This window comes from Salmo trutta, chromosome 22, assembly GCF_901001165.1.
Source record: "Salmo trutta chromosome 22, fSalTru1.1, whole genome shotgun sequence".
Taxonomy (NCBI): Eukaryota; Metazoa; Chordata; class Actinopteri; order Salmoniformes; family Salmonidae; genus Salmo; species Salmo trutta.
In genome coordinates, this window is record NC_042978.1 from 4,475,596 (window position 1) to 4,503,556 (window position 27,961).

The 27,961-nt window shown below is 43.4% G+C and overlaps 1 long non-coding RNA gene across 2 annotated transcripts; it reads right to left on the bottom strand.

Moving 5' to 3' along the window:
- Positions 1–23,520: 23,520 nt before the first annotated feature.
- Positions 23,521–26,715, bottom strand: LOC115157946 (uncharacterized). 2 transcript variants are annotated; one of them, XR_003868587.1, is made up of 2 exons: positions 26,636–26,715; positions 23,521–23,825 (listed from the first exon to the last, which is right to left on the bottom strand). It is a non-coding gene; the product is annotated as an uncharacterized LOC115157946 (long non-coding RNA). The 2 variants fall into 2 exon arrangements; XR_003868588.1 differs by having other exon boundaries at positions 26,625–26,715.
- Between the last annotated feature and the right edge of the window lie 1,246 nt (positions 26,716–27,961).

Below are 27,961 nucleotides of genomic sequence, written 5' to 3' on the forward strand. Positions count from 1 at the left end.
CCCTGTAGCATTCCTTTAGCATGTTCCCCAGAGGACTGAATGTTTGTGTGTGTGCGTGTGTGCGTATGTGCAGACGTGATATGCGTTCCTCTCTCTCTGTTTATTAAATTCTCCAGCACATTTACTAAGAGAGATTGATGTTTGACACAGTTGACTGTGCCATTTATAAACCGTGCCAACTACTGTTGTAACTGTTCATAATTATTTTCCATCTTACACTCAAGATATAGTTGTCAAACAGTTTTGTAATAGTCTTCCAAGTGAGGTGATTTTCCCCCCACAAATAAGTCTATACTTTAGAATCCTTATAGAGATCATTGGTGCAGCTGCTTTTGGCAATACATGAAGTTACTTATACTGAGTGTAAAAAACATTAAGAATATCTACTCTTTCCATAACATAAACCCTATTTGGACAGGATAAGTTTTACTGGGGGAGCTCAAGTAATGTAATAATGTAATTATGTGCACGCACACAAATCACCACATTACTCCCGTCCAAATCCGCCATATCAGTAATTTTTACTTGGTAGGAAGGTTATTATCCCAGCCCTAAAAACCTACTGTTTTTCAGCAAACTTCCAGGTCCTGTGATAATACGTGTCCTGTACATATCATCATCCCTGTCTTTGCACCCAGTTTGGGTTAGAATACAGGAACAAATTAATTCTTAAAACAAAGTGATATGCACGTAGGCTACAGATTAATTAACTATTTTGTCACATATCAACTTTCCTAGTGCCAAACTTCTCTTTTAGAAGATGAAGTGGATGATATTGTGCCAATGAATTAATAAATTGCCAAATATATCAGGAAATTAAATGTCTGAAAAGGTTTCAGTTCATGGTTCTTTTTGATATGCATTATTATTTGGACTTTCACAGCTAGAAGGGCCTCCAGGCTTTCGTCATAATGGTCCATTTTGAATGAGGAAAAAAATGAATTGCTTGGCCAGTTTCGTAAAACTAATCCCGTCTGGATCTTCCACTGGAAAAATGGACATGCTTGGGTAACAATTACATTACCAACGTTCTATAGTAATTCTAGTCCCATGTGAATAGGTTTATAGACTGAAGTAGATTTAGCAAGTGACATCAATAAGGGATCAAAGCTTTCACCTGGTCAATCAGTATAGATGAAGGGGAGGAGACAGGTTAAGCCATGAGACAATTGAGACATGGATTGTGTATGTGAGCCATTCAGAGGGTGAATGGGCAAGACAAAAGATTTAAGTGGCTTTGAATGGGGGTATGGTAGTAGGTGCCAGGCGCACCGGTTTGTGTCAAGAACTGCAATGCAGCTGGGTTTTTAACTGGTCCACCACCCCAAGGACATCCAGCCAACTTGACACAACTGTGGGAAGCGTTTGGAGGAAGGTGTTCTTAATGTTTTGTTCACTTAGTGTATATGTTCATGTGTGTTCCACTAGGTGGCATTCAAGTCTGTTGAATCGATTGGGACTGAAGTTACATTTACGTCATTTAGCAGGCGCTCTTGTCCAGAGCGACTTACAAATTGGTGCATTCACCTTATGATATCCAGTTAAAGGTTGTTTAAATTATATATTGGGTATCAGGGTTGGGGTCAATTCCATTTAAATTCCAGTCAATTCAGGAAGTACACTGATATTCCAAATCTCTTCAATTCTTTTCAATGAGGAACACTTGGAATTGAACTTGGTTTAGTGTCTGAATTAACTGGAATTTAAATGGAATTGACCCCAACCCTGCTGTCTATATTCACATTTAACAGACATAAAGCTACCTTTTTGAAAGGACAATAACTCAATTTAGTCAGCTAAGGGTCCAAAGACTTAATATAATGCATTTAAGCCTATGAATCTGTCAAAATATTTAATTCAGCCTGAGTTCTGACTGTATAGCAACATGTAGTAATGTAGTGTTCTGTACTGAAATATGAAAAAGATATAGGATAAATCTGAAACATCTTCATAGCAACACCAGAGAGCGCCACAAGAGCTCCTCATGACGCTTCAAAGCCAATCAATTAGCTGTATTTCCAGTAAAGCCAGAGCTGTGGTCTCTGTGAGGGGTTAATTAAAGGCAGTGTCAGACAGGCAGATAGAAAGTGTTGACAGATGTGAGGTCCCCAGACGTGCTCTCATCCTGTCTGTGACGCCGACTCGGTGGGCCCCATGTGCCTGCAGTTAGTGACAAACCAGCTTCTAGTACTCCCTGTAACAAGGACATGTGCACACACACACAAACATACATACATGCACGCACGCACGCACACACTAACTAACTAACTCATCAATTACAGACAATTGCATATACTTAAGGCTGGATTATGTGATATTGTACATCTTTCCCAGAATCAACTCAGTTTAAAGACTTTTCTCCACCACATTTCCCCTTGCCCTCTTACTCCCCTACACTGTACACCCCAAGGAATGTTTAAAACTTTACACCTTCTCCACTACTGTTCCGTCGATGTGGATAGGGGGCTGCCCCCTCTGCTGTTTCCTGATGTTCACGATCCTCTCCTTTGTTTTGTTGACATTGAGTGTGAGGTTATTTTCCTGATGCCACACTCCGAGGGCCCTCACCTCCTCCCTGTAGGCCGTCTTGTCGTTGTTGGTAATCAAGCATACCACTGTAGTGTCGTCTGCAAACTTGAGGATTGAGTTGGAGGCGTGCATGGCCACGCAGTCATGGGTGAACAGGGAGTACAGGAGAGGGCTGAGAACGCACCCTTGTGGGGCCCCAGTGTTGAGGATCAGCATGGTGGAGATGTTGTTTCCTACCCTCACCACCTGGGGGCGGCCCGTCAGGAAGTCCAGGACCCAGTTGCACCCAGGGTCTCGAGCTTAATGCCCAGGGTCTCGAGCTTAATGACAAGTTTGCAGGGTACTATGGTGTTAAATGCTGAGCTGTAGTCGATTAACAGCATTCTTACATAGGTATTCCTCTTGTCCAGATGGGTTAGGGCAGTGTGCAGTGTGATGATGATTGCGTCGTCTGTGGACCTATTGGGGCGGTAAGGAAATTGGAGTGGGTCTAGGGTGTCAGGTAGGGTGGAGGTGATATGTTCCTTGACTAGTCTCTCAAAGCACTTCATGATGACGGAAGTGAGTGCTACGGGGCGATAGTCATTTAGCTCAGTTACCTTAGCTTTTTTGGGAACAGGAACAATGGTGGCCCTCTTGAAGCATGTGGGAACAGCAGACTGGGATAAGGATTGATTGAATATGTCCATAAACACACCAGCCCGCTGGTCTGCGCATGCTCTGAGGACGCGGCTGGGGATGCTATCTGGGCCGGCAGCCTTGCGAGGGTTAACACGTTTAAACGTTTTACTCACATTAGCTGCAGTGAAGGAGAGCCCACAGATTTTGGTAGTGGCCCATGTCAGTGGCACTGTATTGTCCTCAAAGCGAGCAAAGAAGTAGTTTAGTTTGTCTAGGAGCAAGACATCGTGGTCCGCGACGGGGCTGGTTTTCCTTTTGTAGTCCATGATTGACTGTAGACCCTGCCACATACCACTCGTGTCTGAGCCGTTGAATTGTGACTACTTTGTCTCTTGATTGCCTTGCGGAGGGAATAGCTACACTGTTTGTATTCGGTCATGTTTCCGGTCACCTTTCCCTGATTAAAAGCAGTGGTTCGCGCTTTCAGTTTTGTGCGAATGCTGCTAGCAATCCATGGTTTCTGGTTGGGGAAGGTTTTAATAGACGCTGTGGGTACAACATCACCGATGCGCTTGCTAATAAACTCGCTCATCGAATCAGCATATTCATCAATGTTATTGTCCAACACTATGCGGAACATATCCCAGTCTACGTGATCGAAGCAATCTTGAAGCGTGGAATCCGATTGGTCGGACCAGCGTTGAACAGACCTGAGCACGGAAGCTTCCTGTTTTAGTTTCTGTCTATAGGCTGAGAGCAACAAAATGGAGTCGTGATCAGATTTTCCGAAAGGAGGGCGGGGTAGGGCTTTGTATGTGTCGCAGAAGTTAGAATAACAATGATCCAGGGTTTTGCCAGCCCAGGTCACGCATTCGATATGCTGGTAAAATTTAGGGAGCCTTGTTTTCAGATTAGCCCAGTTAAAATCCCCAGCTACACTAAATGCAGCCTCAGGACATGTGGTTACCAGTTTACATAGAGTCACATTAAGTTATTTCAGGGCCGTTGATGTGTCTGCTTGGGGGGGATATACATGACTGTGATTATGATCGAAGAGAATTCTCTTGATAATGCGGTCAAGATTTGATTGTAAGGAATTCTAGGTCAGGTGAACAAAGGGACTTGAGTTCCTGTATGTTGTTATGATCACACCACGTCTCATTAATCATAAGGCATCCACCCCCGCCCTTCTTCTTACCAGAGAGATGTTTGTTTCTGTTGGCGCGATGCGTGAAGAAACCAGGTGGCTGTACCGACTCTGATGATGTATTCTGAGTGATCCATGTTTCTGTGAAACAAAGAATGTTACAATCTCTGATGTCTCTCTGGAAGGCAACCCTTGCTCGGATTTCGTCTACCTTGTTGTCAAGAAACTGGACATCGGCAAGTAGTATGCTCGGGAGCGGTGCGCAATGTGCCCGTCTACGGAGCCTGACCAGAAGACTACTCCATCTGCCCCTCTGCGTCGCTGTTGTTTTGGGTCGCCGGCTGGGATCCGATCCATTGTCCTGGGTGGTGGACCAAACCGAGGATCCGCTTTTGGAAATTCGTATTCCTGGTCATAATGTTGGTGAGTTGACGTTGCTCTTATATCCAATAGTTTCTCCCGACTGTATGTAATAAAACTTAAGATTTCCTGGGGTAACAATGTAAGAAAAAACACATGAAAAAAAATACTGCAGTTTCCTAGGAACGCGAAGCGAGGCGGCCATCTCTGTCGTCGCCGGAAGTAGCGCTATGGGTCTGAGATACAAAGAATAAGATCATACACAATGTTAGCTAGCAACCCAGCCAGCTAATGTTAGCTAGCTAACAGTACAGTTGAAATGAAACCACTTTGTCAAAATTTGAAAATCTTACCAGTATACATCATGGTTGGACGCTTCCCCTGTCTGATGCCATGCATGGTTCCTTAGTTTGATGATGTAATCTAGATTGGTGTATTCTCCATCTCCTCAGATCTCATACTCGAATTCCACTAATTTCAAAACTCGGTCCTCCAGAAAGTGGAGAGCATACACATAACGTTAGCTAGCGAACCAGCCAGCTAACGTTAGCTAGCTAACAGTACATTTTAACTTGACATTAGGTATATGCCGTTTTACTACGAGATACTTTTTTTTTCAAAGTAGCGTTCGACACAGGGACACTTGAAGTCAATCTTAAATGAGTCATTGTTTATTGTCAGCACACTGGAGAGGTTCCAACCAACTCAATCAGAAGTTCTCCCTGGGCAGACCCAGCAGTTGTCTTATAAAATTCTAGATCACCTGTACTCCACACACAGAGACACGTACAAAGCTCTCCCTCGCCCTTAATTTGGTAAATCTGACAAATTCTATCCTCCTGATTTAGCAAAAGCTAAATCAGGAAGTACTAGTGACCCGCTCAATATGGAAGTGGTCAGATGATGCGGATGTTACGCTACAGAACTGTTTTGCTAGCACAGACTGAAATATGTTCTGTGATTCATCCAATGGCATTGAGGAGTATACGAGCCCAGTCACCAGCTTCATCAACAAGTGCATCGACGACGTCGTCCCCACAGTGACCGTACGTACATATCCCAACCAGAAGTCATGGATTACAGGCAACATCTGCACCGAGCTAAAGGCCAGAGCTGCCGCTTTCAAGGAGAGGGTCAATAATCTGGATGCTTATAAGAAATCCCTCTATGCCCTCAGACAAACAATCAAACAGGCAAAGCGTCAAACAGTACTAAGATTGAATCCTACTACACCGGCTCTGACGCTCGTCGGATGTGGCAGGGCTTGCAAGCTATTACGGACTACAAATGGAAACTCAGCCGCGAGCATACCAGACGGGCTTAACGCATTTTATGATCTCGTCGAGGAAAGCAACACTGAAGCATGCATGAGAACACCAGCTATTCCGGATGACTGTGTGCTCACGCTCTCTGTAGCCGATGTGAGCAAGACCTATAAACAGGTCAACATTCACAAGGCCACGGGGCCAGATGGATTACCAGGACATGCACTCAGAACATAAAATGGACCAACCAGCAAGTGTCTTCACAGACATTTTCAACCTCTCCCTGACCGTGTCTGTAATACCCACATGTTTCAACTAGACCACCATAGCCCAAGAAAGTGAAAGTTACCTGCCTAAATGACTACCGCCCACTCATGTTGGGAGCCATGAAGTGCTTTGAAAGGCTGGCAATGGCTCACATTAAACACTAGACCCACTCCAACAAGCATACCTCCCCAACAGATCCACTAATGACACAAAGCTCATCACTAAGCTAAGGACCCTGGGACTAAACACATCCCTCTGCAACTGGATCCTAGACTTCCTTACGGGCCACCCCATGTGGTAAGGGTAGGCAACAACACATCTGCCACGCTGATCTTCAACACGGGGGCCCCTCAGGGTGCAAGCTTAGTCCACTCCTGTACTCCCTGTTCACCCACTGCATGGCCAAGCACGACTCCAACACCATCATTAAGTTTGCTGACAACACAACAGTGATAGGCCTGATCACCGACAACGAGACAGCCTATAGAGAGGAGGTCAGAGACCTGTCAGTGTGGTGCCAGGACAACAACCTTTCCCTCACCTTGAGCAAGACAAAGGAGCTGATCGTGATCTAGAGGAAAAGGAGGGCCGAACACACCCCCATTCACATCGACAGTGCTATAGTGGAGCGGGTCGAGTGTTTCAAGTTTCTTGCGGTCCACATCACCAACAAACTATTATGGTCAAAACACATCAAGACAGTCATGGAGAGGGCATGACAATGCCTTTTCCCCCTCAGGAAACTGAAAAGATTTAGTATGGGTCACCAGATACTCAAAAAGTTCAACAGCTGCACCATCGAGAGCATCCTGACTGGTTGCATCACCGCCTGATACGGCAATTGCTCGGCATCCAACCATAAGGTGCTACATAGGCCAGTGCGTATGGCCCTGTATATCACTGGGGCCAAGCTTCCAGCCATCCAGGACCTAAATACTAGGCTGTGTCTGAGGAAGACCTCAAATCTTTTCAAAGACTCTAGACACCCAAGTCATAGACTGTTCTATGTGCTACCACATGGTAAGCAGTACCGGAGCGCCAAGTCTAGGTCCAAAAGTCTCCTTAACAGCTTCTAGCCCCAAGCCATAAGACTGCTGAACAATTAATCAAATGGCCAGCCGGACTATTTGCATTGACAGCCCCCTTTGTTTTTACACTGCTGCTACTCACTGTTTATTAACTATGCATAGTCACTTTACCCCTACCTACAGGTACAAATTACTTCGACTAACCTGTACCCCTTGTACATTTACTCGGTACCCCCTGTATATAGCCTCGTTATTGTTATTTTTTTTATTTTTTACTTTAGTTTATTTAGTAAATATTTTCTTAACTCTATTTTCTTAAAACTGAATTGTTGGTTAACGGCTTGAAAGTAAGCATTTCACGGTAAGGTCTACACCGGTTGTATTTGGCGCATGTGACAAATACACTTTGATTTGATTTGATCTGATCTTGAACCAAGTGGGAACAGCAGACTGGGATAGGGAGAGATTTAATATGCCTGTAAACACTCCAGCCAGCTGGTCTGTGCATGCTCCTTTTTTTCTTCTTTTTTAACCTTTATTTAACTAGGCAAGTCAGTTAAGAACATTCTTATTTACAATGACAGCCTAGGAACAGTGGGTTGACTTCCTTGTTCAGTGGCAGAACCTCAGATTTTTACCTTGTCAGCTTGGGGATTGATCTAGCAACCTTTCGGTTACTAGTCCAATGCGCTAACCACTAGGCTACCTGCCACCCCAAATGCAGTGGTTCGCGCTTTCAATTTTGCGCTAATGCTTCCATCTATCCACGGTTTTTGGTTTGGGTAGGTTATAATAGTCACAGTGGGAACAACATCCCCTATACACTTCCTGAAATCAGGCACCGTGTCCATGTATACATCAATGTTATTCTTAGAGGCAACCCGGAACATGTCCCAGTCTGCATGATCAAACCAATCTTGAAGCATAGACTCCAATTGGCCAGACCAGCGTTGAATAGACCTTAGCACGGGTACCTCCTCTTAGAGTTTCTGCCTATAGGAAGGGAGGAGCAGAATGGAGTCATGATCTGATTTGCCAAAGGGAGGGCGGAGAAGGGCCTTGTAGCCATCCCGGAAGGGAGAGAAACAATGTTTGAGATTTTTTGAAGTGCGAGTACTACAGGCAATGTGATGATAGAACTTTGGTAGCGTTTTCCTCAAATTTACTTTGTTAAAGTCCCAAGCTACAATAAATGTGGCTTCTGTATATATGGTTTCCAGTTTGTATAAAGTCCACTGTAGTTCCTTGAGGGCCGTTGTGGTATCGGCTTGAGGGGGAATAAAAATGGCTGTGACTAAAACCATAGAGAATTATTTTGGAGGTAATACGTTGGCATTTGATTGTGAGGTATTCTAGGTCAGGTGAAGAAAAGTACTTGAGTTCCTGTATATTATCACAAATCACACCATGAGTCATGGAACATCCACCACTGCCTTTCTTCTTCCCGAAGAGTTCTTTATTCCTGTCTGTATGGACGGGGACAGTATATCCGGAGAGAGCCATGATTCCGTGAAACAAGAGTGTGTTACAGTCCCTAATGTCTTTCTGGAACTAGATCCTCGCACTGAACTTGTCTACATTATTGTCCGGGGACTGAACGTTAGCAGTAATATACTCAGAAGTGGTGGATGGTGTGCACGCCTCCTGAGTCGGAGATGTCCACTCTGAATACCTCTTCTCCGCCGGATTAGTCTTGGAGCAGCCTCTGGGATAAATTCAATTGCCTTGAGGGGTACGAGCAAAGGACCCAATTCAGGAAAGTCGTATTTCTGGTCGGTATGCTGATGAGTTACCTCCGCTCTGATATCCAAAAGTTATTTCCGGCTGTATGTAACAAAACAAAAAATGTTCTGGGCTAATAATGTAAGCAATAACACACACAAAAACAAAATACTGCAAAATTGTTTAGCAGCTAGAAGCAGAGCTTCCATGTCTGTCGGCGCCATGTTCTGAAATGCAGGCAATAATAATTTATCATTTGTAATTCAACATTGTGTCTTGATTGTGTGTGTACAGTAGGAAAGGGATGGTAGAGAAGGCAAAAAATATGCAAGCAGGATGACACCCAAGTATTACATAAAAAAATGTATCTCCCAACCCAATGTGATGGTTTTATGTCTCAACCCAACACACTGGGTTGTTTTAACCCAGCAATATAGTCTAATTTGCCCAGCAGTTGGGTAAAGGGCTCACCCAATGCACTGGGTAAGAAGCAAAACCCAAACCCACTGGGTTGAATTAACCCAATGCTGAGTTTGTCCAATATTGATCTAAATGACCCAAATTGGCTTATTTTTAACCCAGCATTTTTTGGTAGTAACAATTTATTTGGGAAAAATTATATGAATTGCCATATTAAGCATAACTCAATTTCTACCTTTTTTTGTTTTCTGATTGTTTCAGTGCATGCATTCAACAAGCTTTGGACGAAGGACTTCCAACTTCCAAAGTTCACTCAAAAAGGCAATAGTTCTGAACTGGGTTGGATTTAGTTTTTGTTTTACCACAACTGTTAGCCAGAAGCCAGTTTTTCAGTAAGGGTTCAACGCTCCTAACTTATACTGAACAAAAATATAAATGCAACATGTAAAGTGTCTCATGAGCTGAAATAAATGATCGCAGAAATGTTCCATATGCACAAAATGCTTATTTCTCTCAAATGTTGTGCACACATTTCTTTACATTCCTTTTAGTGAGCATTTCTCCTTTGCCAAGACAATCCATCCACCTGACAGGTGTGGCATATCAAGATGCTGATTAAACAGCATTATCATTACACAGGTGCACCTTGTACTGGGGACAATGAAAGGCTAATCTAAAATGTGCTGTTTTGTCACACAACACAATTCTACAGATGTCTCAAGTTTTGACAGAGCGTGGATTTGGCATGCTGACTGCAGGAATGTCCACTGGAGCTGTTGCCAGATAATTGAATGTTAATTTCTCTACCATAAGCCGCCTCCAACATAATTTTTGAGAATTTGGCAGTACCTCCAGTCCAATCAATCAATCAATCAATCAGCAAATGTCACAAAGTGCTATAAAGAAACCCAGACTAAAACCCCAAACAGCAAGCAATACAGATGTAGAACCACAGTGGCTAGGAAAATCTCCCTAGAAAGGCCGGAACCTAGGAAGAAACCTAGAGGGGAACCTGGCTCTGAGGGGTGGCCGTTCCTCTTCTGGCTGTGCCGGGTGGAGATTATAAGAGTACATGGCCATTAAGGCCAGATTGTTCTTCAAGATGTTCAAACGTTCATAGATGACCAGCAGGGTCAAATAACAATCACAGTGGTTGTAGGGGGTGAAACAGGTCAGTACCTCAGGAGTAAATGTAAGTTGGTTTTTCATAGCCGAGCATTCAGAGGTCGAAACAGCAGGTGCGGTAAAGAGAGAGAGAGTCGAAAACAGCAGGTCCGGGACAAGGTAGCACGTCTGGTGAACAGGTCTGGGTTGCATAGCCGCAGGCAGAACAATTAAAACTGGAGCAACAGCATGACCAGGTGGACTGGGACAGCCAGGAGTCATCAGGCCAGGTAGCTCTGAGGCATGATCCTAGGGCTCAGGTCCTCTGGGAGGGAGAGATAATTAGAGAGATCATACTTAAAATCACACAAGACACCAGATAAGACAGAAGAATTACACCAGATAAAACAGACTGACCCTAGCCCCCCGGCACATAGACTATTGCAGCATAGATACTGGAGGCTGAGACAGGGGTGGGTCAGGGGACACTGTGGCCCCGTCCGACAATACCCCCAGACATGGACAACCAGGCAGGATATAACCCCACCCACTTTGCCAAAGCACAGCCCCCACACCACTAGAGGGATATCACCAGGCCACCAACTTACTACCCAGAGACAAGGCTGAGTATAGTACATGAAGATCTCTTCCACCTCATGAGACAGAGGGGGCGCAAAACCGGACAGGAAGATCACGTCTGTGACTCAACCCACTCAAGTTGAGTATAGCTGAAAAATCCTGTCACTATTTGATGCACCCCTCCTAGAGAAGGCATGGAAGAGCACTAGTAAGCCAGTGACTCAGACCCCGTAATAGGGTCAGAGGCAGATAATCCCAGTGGAGAGAGGGGAGTCGGCCAGGCAGAGACAGCAAAGTGCCTTGCCGTTCACCTTCGCACCACTGGGCCAGAATACACTCAATCATAGGACCCACTGAAGAGATGACTCTTCATTAAAGACTTAAAGGTCGAGGCCGAGTCTGCGTCTCTCACATGGATAGGCAAACAATTCCATAAAAATGGAGCTCTATAGGAGAAAGTCCTGCCTCCAGGTGTTTGCTTAGAAATTCTAGGCACACTATGCAGGCCTGCGTCTTGTGACCGTAGCGTACGTGTAGGTATGTACGGCAGGACCAAATCGTAGAGATAGGTAGGAGCAAGCCCATGTAATGCTGCGTAGGTTAGCAGTAAAACCTTAACAGGAAGCCAGTGTAAAGAGGCTAGCACTGGAGTTCTAGTCAAGATATTAGCAGCCGTTTTAGGCACTAACTGAAGTATATTTAGTGCTTTATCCAGGTAGCCGGAGAGTTGAACATTGCAGTAGTTTAATTTAGAAGTGACAAAAGCATGGATTAGCTTTTCTGCATAATTTTGTGTAACGAGTAACCCAGAAAGCTGATGAAACTGTGGGTTTACACGGCTGACGAATTTCAGCACAAACTGTCAGAAACTGTCTCAGGGAAGCTCATCTGCGTGCTCGTTGTCTTCACTACGGTCTTGATCTGACTGCAGTTCGGCATCGTAAGTGGACAAAGGCTAACCTTCGATGGCCACTGGCATGCTGGAGAAGTGTGCTCTTCATTGATGAATCCTGGTATTAACTGTACAGGGCAGATGGCAGACACCGTGTATGGTGGCAGTGGAATTATTGTATGGGCGGTATAAGCTACGGATAACAAACACAATTGAATTTGATAGAAGTTGAATGCACAGAGATACCGCGACAAGATCCTGAGGCCCACTGTCGTGCCATTCATCCTCCGCTATCACCTAATGTTTCTGCATGACAATACACAACCCCATTTCGCAAGGATCTGTACCTGTGCATAAAATGTTATTTGGTCCACTACCCACCGTGGCACGTCGATTTAAATATCTACCAGCCACTCAGATGTTTTACCAGACAATATATTTTTCCCCTGCTAAAATTACACAAACAAACCACAAATGTATGAGCAAGCTTTTATTCACAAATGCAAGTGAAATGTGAGCACTGTGGAGCCCTGACCACCAGCCAATGTGGCTGGTGAAATAAACATCTTACCCGCATGTCAGGTGACGGGTATTCATTTTAGGCCATGGTCTGTACACAATTTCTGGAAGCTGAAAATGTCCCAATTTCTCCATGGCCTGCACACTCACCAGAAATGTGACCCGTTGAGCATGTTTGGGATGCTCTGGATCAACATGTATGGCGGCATGTTTCAGTTTCCACCAATATCTAGCAACTTCGCACAGCCATTGAAGAGGAGTGAGACAATATTCCACAGGACACAATCAACAGCCTGATCAACCCTATGCGAAGGAAAGGTGTAGCATGTGAGCAAGACCTTTAAACAGGTCAACATTCACAAGGCTGGATTACCAGGACGTGTACTCAAAGCATTAAAACTCGTTTTTCAACCACCACAAATTTCTTGTTAACAAACTACAGTTTTGGTAAGTTGGTTAGGACATCTACTTTGTGCATGACAAGTAATTTTTCCAACAATTGTTTACAGACAGATCATTGCACTTATAATTCACTGTATCACAATTCCAGTGGGTCAGAAGTTTACATACACTAAGTTGACTGTGCCTTTAAACAGCTTGGATAATTTCAGAAAATGATGTCATGGCTTCTGATAGGCAAATTTTTATTTTTTTACTTATTTCACCTTTACTTAACCAGGTAGGCTAGTTGAGAACAAGTTCTCATTTGCAACCTGGCCAAGATAAAGCAAAGCAGTTCGACACATACAACAGAGTTACACATGGAATAAACAAACATACAATCAATAATACAGTAGGAAAATCTATATAAAGCATTTGCAAATGAGGTAGGATAAGAGAGGTAAGGCAATAAATAGGCCATAGTGGCAAAGTAATTACAATATAGCAATTAAACACTGGAATGGTAGGATGTGCAGAGGATGAATGTGCAAGTTGAGATACTGGGGTGTAAAGGAGCAAGATGCATAAATAAATAACAGTATGGGGATGAGGTAGCTTGGCTGTGCTATTTACAGATGAGCTATATACAAGTGCAGTGATATGTCAGCTGCTCTGACAGCTGGTGCTTAAAGCTAGTGAGGGAGGTAAGAGTCTCCAGCTTCAGAGATTTTTGCAGTTCGTTCCAGTCATTGGCAGCAGAGAACTTAATTTGAGTCAATTGGAAGTGTACCTGTGGATGTATTTCAAGGCCTACCTTCAAACTCAGTGCCTCTTTGCTTGACATCATGGGAAAATCAAAAGAAATCAGCCAAGACCTCAGAAAAAAAAATGGTAGACCTCCACAAGTCTGGTTCATCCTTGGGAACAATTTCCAAACGCCTGAAGTTACCACGTTCATCTGTATAAACAATGGTATGCAAGTATAAACACCATGGGACCATGCAGCCGTCATACCGCTCAGGAAGGAGACGCGTTCTGTCTCCTAGAGATGAACGTACTTGGTGCGAAAAGTGCAAATCAATCCCAGAACACCAAAGGACTTTATGAAGATGCTGGAGGAAACAGGTACAAAAGTATCTATATCCACAGTAAAATGAGTCCTATAGACATAACCTGAAAGGCCGCTTAGCAAGGAAGAAGCCACTGCTCCAAAGCCGCCATAAAAAAAGCCAGATTACGGTTTGCAACTGCACATGGAGACAAAGATCGTACTTTTTGAGAAATGTCCTCTGGTCTGATGAAACAAACTGTTCGGCCATAATGAACATCATTATGTTTGGAGGAAAAAGGGGGAGGCTTGCAAGCACCATCCCAACTGTGAAGCACGGGGGTGCTTTGCTGCAGGAGGGACTGGTGCACTTCACAAACTAGATGGCATCATGAGGGAGAACAATTATGTGGATAAGTTGAAGCAACATCTCAAGACATCAGTCAGGAAGTTAAAGCTTGGTCACAAATGGGTCTTCCATTTGAGGCCCACAAACCTGCCTCAGTTACACCAGCTCTGTCAGGAGGAATGGGCCAAAATTCACCCAACTTATTGTGGGAAGCTTGTGGAAGGCTACCCAAAACATTTGACCCAAGTTAAACAATTTAAAGGCCATGCTACCAAATACTAATCGAGTGTCTGTAAACTTCTGACACACTGGGAATGTGATGAAAGAAATAAAACATTCTCTCTACTATTTTTCTGACATTTCACATTCTTAAAATAAAGTGTTAATCCCAATTGACCTAAAACAGGGCATTTGTACTCAGATTAAATGTCAGGAATTGTGAAAAACTGAGTTAAAATGTATTTGGCTAAGGTGTATGCAAACTTCCGACTTCAACTGTATATGTCGCATTCTTCTTCGTCTGATAAAAATAAATCATTTTCGGACCAATACGCAGCGGGGAAATGTGCACTCATCTTTTTATTTAAACGGAAAAGGTAAACCAAAATAAACACGTACACAACTACTGATAACAGGCCGGTAAGGCAAACAAGCTATACCTAGCACAAACTACCAACACACACACACACACATACATACATAGGACTCTCAGAGGCAACTAGGAAACACCTGCCTCCAATTGAGAGTCCAACACCCAATGACCTAAACAAAGAAATACTAATACTAGAATGAATAGAAATTCAAAACATATAACATAGCCCAAAACCCGGAAATAATAAATCAAACACCCTTCTAAACAACCAACCACATAAAACAAATACCCTCTGCCACATCCTGACCAAACTACAATAACAAATAACCCCTATTACCGGTCAGGACGTGACAGTACCCCCCCCCCCCCCCCCCCCCTCCCAAAAGGTGCAGACCCCGTATGCACCTCAACAAAAATATTAATAAACCCCTAACTAAAGGGAGGGAAGGGAGGGTGGCTGCCGTCAACGAAGGCTCCTGTGCTACACCCCCCCTCCCCAAACCTCCTACAATGGAGGTGGCTCAGTCCTCAGTCCCCTACCTGACCCATCCACCCCCACTGAAATCCTCTGCCTGAGGCCATGCACTGATGACCCTGAACCCTGGACAGTAGGACGACTCACTCGGTGCCGGGCCGTAGGCAGACTGGACACTGTTGCCAGACACTCTGGACTGGACACTGTTGCCGGACACTCTGGACTGGACACTGTTGCCCGACACTCTGGACTGGACACTGTTGCCCGACACTCTGGACTGGACACTGTTGCCCGACACTCTGGACTGGACACTGTTGCCCGACACTCTGGACTGGACACTGTTGCCGGACACTCTGGACTGGACACTGTTGCCGGACACTCTGGACTGGACACTGTTGCCGGACACTCTGGACTGGACACTGTTGCCGGACACTCTGGACTGAGCTGACGCACTGGAAGCCTAATGCGTGGGGCTGGTAGTGGAGCTACCAGACTGGAGACACGCACTTTAAGGCTAGTGCGAGGAGCGGGAACAGGCTGAGTTGGACTGGGCTGACGCACTGGAAGCCTAGTGCGTGGGGCTGGTAGTGGAGCTACCAGACTGGAGACACGTACTTTAAGGCTAGTGCGAGGAGCGGGAACAGGCTGAGTTGGACTGGGCTGACGTATTGGAGGCCTGGTGTGTGGTGTTGGTACTGGATAAACCGGGCCGTGGAGAAGCATTGGCGGTCTCGATCGCACCTCCTGCACAATCCGTCCTGGCTGGATGGAGCTAGTAGCCCTGCACAAGCGAAGTGCTGGCACAGGGCGAACTGGGCTGTGCAGGGGCCTGATGGTTGCCGTGCGTAGAGCAGGCGTAGGGTAGCCTGGACCTAGGAGGCGCACCGGTGACCAGATGCGCTGCGCAGGCATCCTCCTACCAGGCTGGATACCCACTCTAGCACAGCACTTGCGAGGGGCTGGGATCACTCGCACAGGACTGTGCGTACGTATGGGCGAGATCGTGCGCACTTCCGCATACCTCGGCACCCTCCACTCCATACGTTCTTCCCAAAAAGCACGGGGAGCTGGCTTAGGGCTCACCCTTGGCCCAGCCAAACTACCCGTGTGCCCCCCCCAAAAAAATTATTGGGGATGCCTCTCCGGCTTTCTCGCCAGCCGTGTTCCCCGGTAGCGTTCCCGGTCTTCACCAGACTTCCTCCATGGGCCCTCTCCGGCCAGAATCTGCTCCCATGTCCAAAACTCCCGATAGTCCATATTAGTGTTCCATTGCTCCTTACCCTGCTGCTTGGTCCTTGGTTGGTGGTAGATTCTGTCACAGGCGTCGTTGAAGAGAGAAGGGGACCAAGGCGCAGCGGATTGCGTGCTCATCGTTATTTTATTTGTATTAAAGTGAACACGAAAACAATAAACAAAGAACGACAGACCGACAGTTTCACAGGCTAACTACCCACAAAGAGACAGGTGAAAACAAGCTCCCTAAGTATGACTCCCAATCAGGAACAACGATGTACAGCTGTTCCTGATTGAGAGCCACACCAGGCCAACAAAGAAATACAAAACCTAGAAAACCTAAAAACCCAAAACAAGAACATACACCAAAACCCCCCGGAACACATAAATACAATACCCCTCGACATACACATAACCCCCGAACTATATAAAACAAATACCCTCTGCCACGTCCTGACCAAACTACCATAACCAATAACCCCTATACTGGTCAGGACGTGACAGTATATTTTTTGCCCCACCAAGATTTACATGCCAAAATCACCACTGCATTGGGGATAAGACGTTTGAGGTTGGATTAATAGTTTTTTACTGTCTTTACTCAATTGACAGTCAAATAACCTAATCACACTGTGACAACACTGTTGTTATTTATGTTTACATAATTTCTTCTGTCTGTGTGTTTATATGATAAACCACTGCAGCGCTTACACTCATTGCCTTAAGTTGACAAATGAAGTTGTATTATTGTATTGTATTGCAAAGGACAATGACTATGAATGTGCAAATAAAATATATTACAATAACAAGTGTATGTCCATGTCTTTCCCACCATTTTGCGACAGAGACTGTGCTCCAAGGTGCAGTACATCTTCCAGGAGTGGAAGGCCGAGGAGGGCGTCATCTCTTTACACTGCTTCCAGAACGCCATCCCCGTGGAGGCGGAGGCATACACGTGCGAGGCCTGCATGGTGGACGCCATAGGTGAGTGGCCATTTTACTACATTTGGGGTCCATTTCAATAGTCTAAAGTGGCTTTCTCTCCTTATCTCCTATAGCCTTCATTTTTACTGATATGAAAATACAGGCCACAAACAAATTAATATGAAGGATGGCTTTCGGGAGTATTATTTAACATATGTAGTTCTTAACTGTCAGTGCAGATTGAGAAAAGGAGACAAGGAGAGGAAACCAGTTTAGACTACCGAGATGCAGCCTGGTTGTACTTCCATGTTTTAAGATAGATGTCTTGTGATAATCACCAAAAGCATGCAGATAATATCCCAAGTACATTGCAATTTAAGTGTTTAATCTCTCATTTATCATTTAAAAAAAATCTAATTTAGAGGTATTTTAATCAACTGTTTTTTAAATTAAATTCTTGCATTTCATTTCCAATATCAGTGGGAAACATAATCCAACACATGGCTCAAAATCTCACCAACCAGAAGTGAAAGGAAAGTACAGGGTGATGACCATGTGGCAGGTGAAGAGGAAGGGGGGCTGGAGGTGCACCTGCTCTACAGGGCCGTGCAGATCCTGGCCGAGGGGAAAGGCAGCTCAGGCCTCCTGATATCAAGGCGGGACAGTAGTGACCCCCAGAAGTGAGAGTTGGGTACTGCATCTTAAAACATGCAACAGAAAATGACAAATATGTTTTCTTATTGGACAAGGTCAAGATAGCACATCCCCGTTTCATTTAGTTTGGGATTGTTTTATTTTGTTTCGTGACTAGTGAACACGACCTGCAAACAAGAAGGGAGAGACTTTATGGCAGGGATTGGACAGGCTTTTGTTCCAGTCCATCTTTAATACACTTGTTTATGCAAAAATGTGTCTAAATTGAAGACGGTGTGTGAGTTTAATGAGGTGTGTTAGTGCTGGGTTGGAACAAAAGCCTGCTCACACTGGGTTTGTCCTCCACTACTGGGCGATGATATGGATGATGATAATCTCTGTTAGGCAGACGCATGTAACATAAACGGTAGTAGTGTCTGACGACAGACTGGGATGCAACGACTAACGAAGAACTTTGTTCCGATACGCAGATTTTTCGACACATCATTTGGACAAATCAAGATTTCGCAGGTGCTCGCATCTTTAACATTTCGGAAGGGGAGGGGACATTTGGCCCATAGACTTACCCAAAACTGTCCGAGAGTTTCTGTTTAGAGGGGTGGAGACTTTGCTAGTCTAGTTAGTATCTTTTCAAACACGTCTCCCCCAGAACTTAATTGAGTATCTGGCGCAATACGCAATATTTGTCACTGGTAGGCCAAAAAGATCATCAAGGGCATCAACTACCCGAGCCACGGCCTGTTCACCCCGCTATCATCCAGATCTCAAAGCCATCAGACTGTTAAATAGCCATTACCATCTGGCTACCACCCAGTTACTCAAACCTAGCCCTTAGAGGCTGCTGCCCTATGTACACTAGTCACTTTAATAATGTTAACATACTGTATTTTAGTCATTGCTCATCCTAATATTTCTATTTTTCTCAATTCCATTCTTTACTTTTAGATGTGTGTAATGTTGTGAATAGTTAGATACTACTGCACTGTTGGAGCAAAGAACACAAACATTTAGCTACACCCGCAATAACATCTACGTAATATGTGTATGTAACCAGTAACATTTGATTTGATATTTTAGTTCTGGGTGTGCTAGATTTGGATGAAAATAATGATTATGACAACTAATAATAATTCTTATTATCATAGTTGTAATTAGGGGTGTAAATGTGTAGCCCTTTCCTGCAGTCAATGACCAAAAACGCCCCCTTTTGCCTCATGGGTGGAATGTTATTAAAAAATTTCAGAATTTATACAAAATTAATTTAAAAAGACCAAAATCCGGTGTTTCTATGTCAAACAGTTTTGTTATATTTCAGTCTTCTGTGATGTGTATAAAGTGTAATATTGGGATGCAAACTCAAAATGTAATATATTTCAACTCTATATCTGGCATGGTACAGGTGTCATCCTTTTTTAAGCCCATAACCATCTGTATGAGTTGTATACATTTGTTTCAAAGTAGATTTGTTTAAGACTGCTAATAATCCCTCTGTGTGACCCTGATTTAGGCCCACTGCAGTAAAAGACAGGTTAAATGTTTAAATGTTTGAGATTCAGCCTATGACTGCAGTAGATAGAACTTCATTGCCCCCTAGCGGGCATACCCAATAGGAGCGTATTCTCCACTGTGCACGTGGAATTTTAAGAATTGTTCTTATCGTTTTAATGGGAAAAATGGCAGTGTAAACGGTAAGATTTTTTTCTCCTTTGTTCCATCCCAAGTCATAATTGTTATTATTATTATTATTATCATCATCAGGCATTTGTCGTCGTAACTACCCCAAACCAAAATGTCACAAAGCCATCCAGAAATGGGTAAATATGAGGAAGAAATGGTATATTTTTTAAAGATTAATGAAAAATAACACTAATCTTGATTAGATAAGTATTCAAACCCCTTATTCAATACATGTTATAATCACCTTTGGCAGCAGTTACAGCTGTTTGAGTAAGTCTAAGAGCTTTGCACACCTAAATTGGACAATATTTGCCCATTATTATTCTTTTAACTTTTCAAGCTCTGTCAAGTAGGTTGTTGATCATTGCTAGACAGCCACTTTCAAGTCTTGCCATAGATTTTTAGGCAGATTTAAGTCAAAATTTCAACTAGGCCACTCGGGAACATTCAATGTTGTCTTGGTAAGCAACTGTGTATATTTGGCCTTGAGTTTTAGGTTATTGTCCTGCTGAAAGGTGAATTTGTCTCCCAGTGTCTGTTGGAAAGCAGACTGAACCAGGTTTTCCTCTATGCCGATAACGAGCGTATCTATAATGATGCAGACACGACCATGCTTGAAAATATGAAGAATGGTACTCAGTGATGTGTTGGATTTTGACCAAACATAATGCTTTGGCGCAAAAGTTAATTTCTTTGCCACATTTTTTTTAATATAACTTTAGTGCCTTGTTGCAAACATGCTGCATATTATGTACATTTTACTCTTGTCATTTAGTTAGTCTTGTGGAGTGACTATAATGTTATTGATCCATCCTGTTTGCTCCTACAACAGCCATTAAATTCTGTAACTGTTTTAAAGTCACCATTAGCCTCACGGTGAAATCCCTGAGCACTTCCCTTCCTTGCCAGCAACTGAGTTCAGGACACCTGTATCTTTATAGTGATTGGGTGTATTGATACACCACCCAAAGCATAATTAATAACTTTACCATACTCAAAGTGATATTCAGTGTATGCTTTTTCTTTTTTTAATCCAAAATAGGTGCTCTTTGCGATTTAATGGTGAGGAAGCAGAAAAAAAGTGGGGGAAATATGCATACTATTTTTATGAAACACCAGTCAGGTTGCAGCAGTATGTTTTTTCAACCCTGGTCTGATTATCTGAATGCGATAGACAACATCCGGGACGAGCATTAGCCACTGGTGGTGGTGGAAAAGGTGTTTCATAAAGAAAATATGCATATTTTCCTGTTTTTTTTATCACCTTCTCGACATTAAATCGAGTTAAAGAAGAAATTGACACTTTTGCAGCCTGAATGGAGAATGTTTTATGTACGAACCGGTCCACGGAGGATACAAGTGTTAAGCTAGCTGCATAGATTCCCTTTGGACAGTAAGATGAAACAACTCAATATTGCCATCTGCCGGCCATTGGGCTATCTTTATGTGACTCTGTGCAGCCAATGGCAATGTCCGCTTTAGGCATAATGGCGGGTAGCCTATGCGGGGTCCCCAGAAAACGCTAAGATCTGGTTTTCAGGGTACAGTATTTTCAACCGAACTTCAGTTTCCCCTGTAAAATGGAAGTGGGAACTCAGCTCAAGCGTCTTTCAACACCTGCTACGTTAGGTTAAATGCCAGGAGCCTTGTGGATTTGACAGCTTTAACACAGTTCCACCTCCGACAGTTAAAACATCAGCTATGCAGATGTCGGCTAAAGAGGTTTTGATTGAATCTGGCCCATTGGATCTCTATGGCAGAAACAGACTGCCCCCAGGCTAAGGGTTTGTGCCAGCGTGCTAACCCTTCCACCGTAGTCAATTGAGGGTTATCTATTGTACTATTCACAGGAGGTTGGTTTCACCTTAATTGGGGAGGATGGGCTCGTGGTAATGGCTGGAGCGAAATGACTGGAATGGTATCAAATAAATCAAACACATGTGTGTTTTCTATGTGTTTGATGCCTTTCCTTTCCAGCCATTATTATGAGTCGCCCTCCCTTCAGCAGCCTCCACTGGTACTATTGCTAATGGAAACATAACAGCATAATGGGTCACAAATTCCTCTGTGATTATATTATTCAAGTGTTATTTCATGGAAAATACTGCAATGACCGGAAAAATGTATAAAGTATGAGAACACTTTGTAACAAATCACAAATGTATAAAATGTACTTCAAGTAATCAAATTCCAGGCACAATTCCATTTGGAATTCCTATGACCTGCCTTCCTCCTTTGTTTTCACTGTATATTTTAGTGTATACATTTATTATATACTGCCTACTAAATACCGTAATCACTAAGGGTGGGTTAGGATGCACTTACTGTTTCTCCAAGACAATTAGTGGGGCTATTGCCTTCAGGACATATTCTGTCCTCGATCTGTTAAACTTAGTGCTATAATCTAATAATTTTACAGTAGGCGCATGTGAGCTAAATATGACAGTCGCCCATATCGTGAAGGAGTGAGGGGCTAAAACGTGTCTTCAGATTTTCAGTTAAAGTTATGTAAACTATAGAGGAAAATTCACATCTTTAAACCTTGGTAATAACTGTCTATGGTATATTTAGCTATTATTTGTCTCATTGAGATTAAAAAAATATATATTTAGCAAGCAAGACCTATAATATATGCCTTTCAAAATCCTTATGACCCTCAGTCCAAAAAAATGTACCCACAGAATCACATGGATGGTTGGATATATCAATTTTATTCCCCCTTCTCCCATAGCCACATAAGAAAGCTCCAACAAGCATGATCAAGATTTTATATGATGCTTTGTCTACTTACATTTTCCATACAAGTTTGTGGGGGAAATACACAATATATATACACAATAAGCAGTAAATCCGGACGATATCCCCTCTGTCGTTTGGTTGGCGTGGAAATCTGGGACACAGTAGCATTCATTGTTCAGCGAGCTTTTCCACTTAGTTAAACCCACCGACAGCAATGAATGTTGATTGTGACCTTTGCTGTGGTTCGAGGCTGGAGGATTGGTTCGTGTGTGTGTGTGTGTTTAGGAGGGGGGTAGATGCAGAGGGGTGGAAAGGCAGATAGGACCATGGTGTTCATCTTCCTTCTTCCTCTGGTCACACTGAGAGTCAGTAGCTGTGTGCATTGTACGTCAAGCGACAAGGGCTGGCCACAGGGTACACTCAACGGTCGATGGTTTTTGTCAATTTAGCTCAAACTCACCGACAGCGTTGAATGTTCACCGGGGAAAACAGGGCCTGATGGTGAGTCGGGCTGACAGTTTGCTGCTTCAAGATGAGGAGAGCAATAGGCAGGGCTGGATTACCGAATGGAGGTCAGGGGCCCCCCAGAGAGCATATGATAGCAAAATGTGTAGAATTGCAGGAAATTAGCTATAAAACTGCAAAACTTTCTCTCAGCCTCATGACAAAATATGAACAATAGCATGAGATGAGCTATGAAAACAGAAAAACTAACATTTTATCCTGTGTAGAGAAATGTGTAGAATAATATTACAAAACTGCCCTTTCTTCAACACAAAATGTGTTGAAATGCAATTTCTCAAAACAGACCCGCCTGGAGGTCGGTGCCCCGGGCCCCAAACGTGGTAGTCCGGCCATGGCAATGAGCAGCTGAGCAGCTCCCTCTTTCTCTCTCATCCCTAATTTATTCTCTCTCCATCCCTCCATCTCATCCCTCTTTTATTCTCCCTTTCTCGTCCCTCTTTTATTCTCCCTCTCTCGTCCCTCTTTTATTCTCCCTCTCTCGTCCCTCTTTAATTCTCCCTCTCTCGTCCCTCTTTTATTCTCCCTCTCTCAGAGCTAGAATGACACCACAAAGACATGGCCATTGTCCCTCATGTCTTAAGTCACTTTTCAGACGCCTCCATTTACCTGTTGTTATAAGAGGATGGCTATTTAACTTTGAGTGTTTTATTCTACTTAAATGACTGAAACCATCTCATATTGCTCACCCACTTGAAATGTATGTAGCGAGACTGAATGCTTGGATATTAATGCAGACATCTTCTCTGCTTACTCTTGGTCTCGTCTTCTGGCATAGCTGAGAAAGCAAGGGAGAGAAAGACAGGGAGGAATTAAGAATTCAAATATGCACTTTGGTTGGGTTAATAAACCTGAATTTATTAACACGTCCATTTCCAATAAAGCCCCATTTGTTTCACAGACCGTTCAATGTCCTGATTGTCAATTGTATACTGAGTGGCACCCCCTTTCCCTATAATGTATAGTGTACAAAAGATTATGAACACCTTCTCTTTCCATGACATAGACTGACCAGGTGAATACAGGTGAAAGCTGTGATCCCTTATTGATGTCACTTGTTAAATCCACTTCAAATCAGTGTAGATGAAGGGAGGAGACAGGTTAAAGAAGGATTTTTTTAAGCCTTGAGACAATTGAGACAAGGATTGTGTGTGTGCAATTCTGAAGGGTGAATAGGCAAGACAAAAGATTTAAGTGCCTTTGAACGGGGTATGGTAAGTAGGTGCCAGGTGCACCAGTTTGTGTCAAGAACTACAACGCTGCTGGGACATCCAGCCAACTTGATACAACTGTGGGAAGCATTGGAGTCAAAATGGGTCAGCATCCCTGTGGAACGCTTTCGACACATTGTAGAGTCCATGCCCCAACGAATTGAGGCTGTTTTGAGGGCAAAAGGAAAGTGGGGGTGGGGGGTATTATAATATAATACAATGTTCTAATATAATATTTTTAATCCTAATATAATTAATTATTCAAAGCACTTCACACATTATCGTTTTGCTCTGAGTTTAACCTTCAGTTCAGCTGCTTATTTGTCTTAGACAAATTTAACGCAAGGTCATGTACTTCACTTTTTGTTAAACTGTACGTGGAGCAGGAAAACACATTTGTTTTCACTCTCGGTAGCGGTTGAGGCTTTAGTCATCTTTTAGTCATCTTGAAAGTCCTGACTCATTTGAGTCTTGGTAAACAGCGCACCGTGAGAGCGCTAGGGGTGGTTTCTGTTGTAGTCTATCGGCATGTGTTGCTAGCTACCTCAACTGAGAGGCCTTAGCATCAACACAACCTGCTGAGTCATGCTAATTGATAGCATCTGAAGTTTCACTATGATGTGGGGGCCTTTCAAAGGCAAGACAGTCATCTGCATTTGTGACCACGCCAAAAATCGGTGCATGCACTCTCATGGAATGTGTGTAGCGCTTCTTCAATAATTAATGTGAGTAATAATAAAATGTGTTCAGTAATTTAATTTAATCTAAATGTAATAATGAACAGAATGTAAATGTCTTTCAAGGACGTTTTTTTCTCATGGGTGGACTGAAAGTGAACAGGAGACTATCTATATGTTGACCCTTCTTCATTAGCTAAATTCTCTTGTCTATTCCGTACTGCAAAAAATGTACAAATTCCTAACCAGGCCTTTATTGGCTTGCTCCAGAAACATGACCAAAAGTACAGCCAGTCCTTGCTCGAGGGCCACATCAAACTCCCTGACCCCTGGCCACTTATTAAGCCATTGGATTGACATTGTGCGAATTGACAGAAGCAGATCAGCAGAGGTAGTGGCAGTGTACTCCAAGGTCTTCTATGTCCAGAGGACGAGCATGACTCAGACTGGTTAGGCCAGGAGTCAGAGAGAAACAGAGATGGACCCTGAGCTGACGTCCAAGCCCAAATCGGAGTGACGGGGCTGGGCATCACCGCCGACGGGCCGGGGTGGGTGGTGGGGAAGGAGGAAGTCTACAATATATGGGGCTAGGGGGGGAGGAGGGGGTAGTCTTTTTTACTCAGACAAGCTGGTCTTAATGGTATGAGCAGCTCTGACATTTGACCACTTCATTGTTGAATGTGCGACTCAGTGTAAAGGTTTTGTGTTAGAAGTGATTTCCCCTATAGTCAAACCATACTGAACAAGGTTTTACAAAATCTTCTCTACAAATGTATCCATTGCTGAAATGGAGACGATTTTATCTATTTTTGGATGAATGAGAAAGAGAAGACATAAGAGATAGCCAAATTAGAACCACATGTATTGGGACCCCTATCTAAAAACAACAGAAACTCCAGTGACAAATAATTTGGCGCAATCAAATTACGTAAAAATAACAATGGGAGCTGTCTGCACATTGCTATCGTAGCAGTGTGTGAATTTTAGACTATTTTACAACTCAGAGAGCTCCTTTCAGACATGAGGGGGTGCAGCGATGACACAGGGAATATTTTATGACAACTGGTTAGGGACAGCCAGGCAACACAACACAATACAATACAGGACAGACTGGTTTCCCCGCAGGGCAGCAGGCTACTGGGTCATGTTCATTAGGGAAGCGATTGGACAACAAAAATGAGAGTTTCTAATTGGACAAGTCCAGGTAGTCCCTCCCAGTTTCAGGCTGTTTTCATCCATTTGGTGCCAAATGAACATGACCCTTTTTGGTGTTACTGACATATGAGACTGGTTGGGCAGTGGGCACACTTCCTACACTGTAGTTATGGGAACTTGGAATCTTTTGGTGTAATTAGTTACATGTGACTATATTGTAACTACACTAGTTAGGAATTTAACAGAGAATTTGGTACGTTTATTTTTTATTAGGCTACACTATAATAAAACATTTTCATACTTATCTGCAGTAGTTACATTCTGGCTACCAAAGTAGTTATATGTTGGATCTACATAATGGCATTAGGGTAAAGTAATGCATTGCAGACAGGTTGTCTATCTGAGGAGGAAATTCCTTCCTGTTTTTTTGGTTAGATTTACAAGCTGCCAGCAGGTACAGACTGGTTAGCTCAGCCCGTCTGCAGCTCTCTCACACACACTATGTGATCTGTTTACCTCCATCTTAATGCTCACCTGCATCTCACCTTTGGGTGTGTTTGTGTGATCTTCTGGCTTCTTCTGTCTCTTCACAGCTGAATGGTCTCTCGAGTTGTTCTGTGACCTGCTGTCATGCGTGCACGGACACACACAAAAAAATATATAAAATACACTGTTACTATTTTGACATTTGACATTTTTCTGGATCAAAAAAAGGGGCTTGGGGGGTGGGCGTGCCTTGCCCGTTGGCGCAGCATAATTTCCTTGAACATTATAGAGCTAAATGGTCTCTATACACCATCTTGGCGGTGTAGAGAAATGTAAAACATTTTAGGCCAATTTCCTGCAACTCTACACATTTCTTTATGGAGCTGAGATATTTCTTTGCTGTTTTAAAGCACATTTCCTGCAATTCTATACACTTTGCTATGGAGCAGAAAGAAAATGTTGCAGTTTTAGAGCTAATTTCCTGCAATTCTATTAATTTTGCCATGGCTAATGCAGTATTCTTCTGCTTAAACATAATAACAAAATCAATATGAATAAAATCATTTTATTTTTTATTCTCCCTGACTGTCTAGCTTTTATTTTGGTGATTGTTAGTTCTCAAAGATTAAATAATAATAAAAAAATAGGTCCATTATCTTTTCTACATACTTTATATCTGATTTTAGTCATTTAAGTTTAAACTGAAAGCATTTTTCCATCACAAAAATTATTACTAATAAAAAAGTTTTGGACCAGCCCAAGGATTTCAATTGCATAAAAATCCCAGAAAAATACTTACTTTTGAAGAACAATTATAAGAGCACAGGCAAAGTATACTACAACAAAGCCTCACACCCTCTCGCTGCACTCAAACACACACACCCTCCATGTGACAGGCTGTGTTTGATTGGGTTGATTACAGTAATTGTGTGTGTGTGTGATCCTGTGGCAGGAAGGCCATTATGGAGTGGTGAGGACACACACGAGAGGACAGGCTGTGACTCCCGTATTGACGCCCAGCCACTGAGCACTGAACAAACCACAGACTCGCTCAGACCAAAGCCCTACTCAGACAAAACCAAAATGGCAGCAGTTTCCCAGCATCAGGCCTCGTGAATAGCACACAAAGAAAGCAATCCTCCATTTGGGCTCTGAGCTGCTAATCTGCCGCTACTGCTAACTAGAAAGACCGGCAGACCTGTAGCCTAGCAGACTGTATGCATATTTATCACACAGCCGGATCACAGCTGACAGGACTGGGCTGGGCTCTCTCCCTCTCTCAAAACACGGGTGAGCTCACACACACACACACACACACAAACACACACACACACACAAGCTGGGGGAGTGGCTCAGGCAGTTAGTCTCACTGTGGTAACTGAGAA